A 4,130-nucleotide genomic window follows, 5' to 3' on the forward strand; every position below is an offset into this window, starting at 1 on the left:
ATAATAATAATAATAATAATAATACTTTTTTACCTTCTGGGCCCTAAGGTCATGAAACTTTTTGACCACATCACTGAGAACCATGTATATATATATATATTGTGATGAGCCTGGTGGTGTTCAGACTTGTCACGGTTCAAAAACAAACAAATTCAATTGTCCACACAAGTGCAATATCAATCAATACGAATATTTATTGATTACAGGCAGAATATAGTCAGATGGGCAAAAATAGAATGGCCGTAATACAGTCCGAAGGTCAAAACACAAAAACAGGCTCTCGTACAAAAAAGGGATTGTTCAATAATCAGAGTAGTCGTCCGGTCCAGGGTCAGTACACAAGGGGGTTTCTCAGCCAGTCTAGGGTCCAGTACACAATGAACACCTTCTCGCCTTCACCTCTCCTCTCACTACCTCTCACCTTACACTCTGTTAACAACAATCTCTTTCTACACATACTGTACTCAGCTCTAACCTCACCTCCTCTCAACTCTCTCTGTCCTAGTGTATTATAGTGTGTGTGTCTTGGGTGTGTGCGTGTGGGATGTGGGTGAACTAATGGTGCACAGGTGTGTTGTATCAGTACTAATCAGCTACCTAATTGCTTCTACTCCTACCATGGCAGTAGTACCTCCCGTCATTCACATATCCATGAGACGGGGGTGATATCTGCCACAATATATATATATATAGGAAACTTGTAATATATATATATATTACAAGTTTTCTGGGCCCTAAGGTCATGAAACTTGTTGACAACATCACTTAGGACCATATATATATATATATATTACAAGTTTCCTGGGCCCTAAGGTCATGAAACGTGCTGACAACATCACCGACAACCATGTAAACTTCTGAATTCAGGTCCAAGCATGAACAAATTGCCTACTGAAGTTGGAGATCCAAGGTTTCTCGTCCCGACAGCAGTGATCGTACGGCCGAGCCTGCTGCTCTGAAGGACGTTAATGAGACGTCGTGCTGAGGCCGCTGACATGCTTTCTGTTCAAAATTGCCATATTTTTACAGGCTGAAACTAGTACTGTAAACACCTTTATTTCTTGAGAGAGTTCTGTTATTTTGTTTTTTTCCTTCTTTTTCTACTCATGATTCCGATGACACCCAATGCATTAATAATAATAATAATAATAATAATAATAATAATAATAATAATAATAATAATAATAATAATAATAATAATAATAATAATAATAATACATTCGATGTATAATGCACTCTATATCTGGAAACCAAGTCTCAGAGTGCTACAGAGTAAAAACAGACTTTAAAAACATTAGGCAATTAAATAAACAAGACATAAAGCATAAAAAAGGGATAAAACACACAAGGCATGTATAAAAAGGTTAAAACTAAGGGAAGGCTTTCGTGAAGAGGTATGTTTTAAGTTCTCTTTTAAAGGAAGCAGTGGTCTGTGGTGCTCTGAGGTAGTCAGGGAGGGCATTCCACAGGCGAGGAGCAGCCGAGCAGAGGGCCCGGTCTCCCCCAGGGTGGGGAGCTTGGTCCTGGGGGGAAGGAGGCGGTTTGTGTTGGCGGAGCGAAGGTTACAGGTGGAGGGTTCTGGGGTGAGGAGATCTTTGAGGTAGGGGGGGGGGAGCGTTTCCGTGGATGCATTGATGGGTCAGAAGGGATATTTTGTATTCAGTCCGGGTGGTGATGGGGAGCCAATGAAGTGAGTGGAGGATGGGTGTGATGTGGTCGTACTTATGCACTCTCATCAGGATCCTAGCAGCGCTGTTCTGGATGTATTGGAGCCTCTGGAGACTCTTGCTAGGAATCCTGATGAGAAGTGCATTACAGTAATCCAGCCTGGAGGAGACAAAGGAGTGGACCAGTTTTTTTTCTGAGGTGGAAAAAGGAGGTTTTGCAAATGTGTTTGAAATTTAGGTGGGGGTACATTTTTACACCAAGGTTGGTGGCGGTGGATGAGAGGGGAAGGTCATGGCCTGAGAATGAGATGCTGGTGATGGCGGTAGATTGGATCTGGTGGGGGGTACCAATGAGGATGGCTTCTGTTTTTGAGCTGTTTAACTGTAGGAAGTTTGATTTCATCCACAACTTTATCTCCTCCAGGCAGGAAGTGAGGGTGGATGATGTGGATGATGATGGCGGGGCTGCAGATGATGGGGGTGGTGATGGCAGGGCTGCAGAGGGGGGAGAGTCCGTTTTAATGTATAGTTGTGTGTCATCAGCGTAGCAATGGAAAGAGATTCCATGCTGGCTGATGACACGGCCAAGGGGGAGCAGGTAGAGGGTAAAGAGGACGGGGCCGAGGACGGAACCTTGGGGGACACCACAGGTGACAGGGAGGGTCGCAATTATGCCACATCAATGTGGAACGCCCTATCCAAAGCTGTAAAGGAATGTGAATCCCTACCCACATTCAAAACCGCTCTTAAAGAGCACCTATGGGAGGCTGCAATTCGAAACTGGCCACCGTAAATGTCCAAACCCCCCCACCCCCACCCCCCCTCATAATGTACAGTCTCCTCCCCACCGTATGTATATATTCTCTCCCCACCGTATGTATATTTCTCTTCCACCCAACCACCCCCTCCTAATGTACAGTCCCCTCCCCATCATATGTATATACTCTCTGTCAGGATCTATGGGTAACAGTACTGTATATTTGCATATCGTATATGTCACAAATGTAACAGTACTATATACCTGTATGTAATGTATGTCCCTATGCCATAAATGTCATGATGTCATATATGTTGTGTATGTCATAAAATGGGGGACCCTGATGTAAACAAGACAAACGTCTTTCTCTGGTCTGCATCCCCTTAACAATTGTGTGTATTGAGCCGTACTGTATTGTACCCATTCTGCAATCTGTTAAATAAAGTTTTCATTAATTCATTCCGGGATTTCTTTCCTCCCAGGGAGACGTACTCGGTTCTGTCAGAGAGGTAGGATTGGAACCAGTTGAGGGTGGAGTCAGAGAGTCCAATGGAGAGTAGACGGTTGAGGACGATTTGATGGTCAATGGTGTCGAAGGCTGCGGTTAGATCAAGCAGGATGAGGAGTGAAGGGGAGCCAGCATCAGCCGCCATCAACAGGTCGTTGGTGACCCTGACGAGTGCTGTTTCAGTGCATTAACCCTTCCACTACCACACTACCAAATGGTTAACCCTTTCACTGCGACAATACAGAAGGTTAACCCTCTCACTGCCACACGACAAAGGCCACCCTTTCACAACCACACCGCATAAGGTTAACCCTTTCACTGCCACACTACTTAACCGCCTGTAGTGTGGTAGTGAAAGGGTTAACATTATGCCATGTGACAGTGAAAGGGTTAAAACAAAGAAAATACTTGATTATTCAGGAGAACAGTGCACGTAAACAGCCGGTGTACAGCTATTAAGTAAATCTACCCTGTTTGTTTTCTGTCATGGAGTCCTAATTGGCCGTGTGATGACAGTGAGTTATTATGGTAATTGGCGCGACAATGTGAGGGCTCTTTCAAAGCCTCCCTCGAGGCCTAACCGCCCGTCATTATGGGCCACCGCTGAAATAACACCGTCCAAAACCCTCGCCTAATTAGTCCAAGCCCCTCTGCTGGCGAACACGAGCTCCCCTCGCTCCCCGTTTGATGTGGTATCGTTCCACGCTTTTTTACAAGTGCAGGCACGGAGCCGCGCTGGCCCCCGCCGGTTTGGGGCAATATAACAGCGTTTACCGCACGTGGCCAAGAAAGATGAAAAAAGAAAAGGAGAGAGAGAGAGAGAGAGAGAAAAAGAGAGAGACCCGCACTTTCACAACCCGCGGCTCGGGAGTTGATTCTAGCCTGTACCTGCACGTGTCGATGCTTGTTTTGTGGCTGTCAGAGCTCAGTATGTGTGAGGGAGGCCCTGTGGACGTTAAAAGCAAAGCAAACGAGCGTGAAGGGGTTAAAGTATTTTTCCACTTGCCATATTTTCCTTTTTTTTTGTCCCCTTCCCTCACTTGCTTTCCTCAAGGTCAGAGCCGTCATCGCTCGTGTTATTCACACTTGCGGCCCTGACTTACTCGCCTAACCCCCCCCCCCATCCCCCATCGCATAAAGTTCCCACTAACACAGAAAGTACTATGGGCCATGAATATCCCTTTATTTACTTCGGTTG

Source organism: Notolepis coatsorum (genome assembly GCF_963971535.1).
Source record: "Notolepis coatsorum genome assembly, chromosome: 1".
Classification (NCBI taxonomy): Eukaryota; Metazoa; Chordata; class Actinopteri; order Aulopiformes; family Paralepididae; genus Notolepis; species Notolepis coatsorum.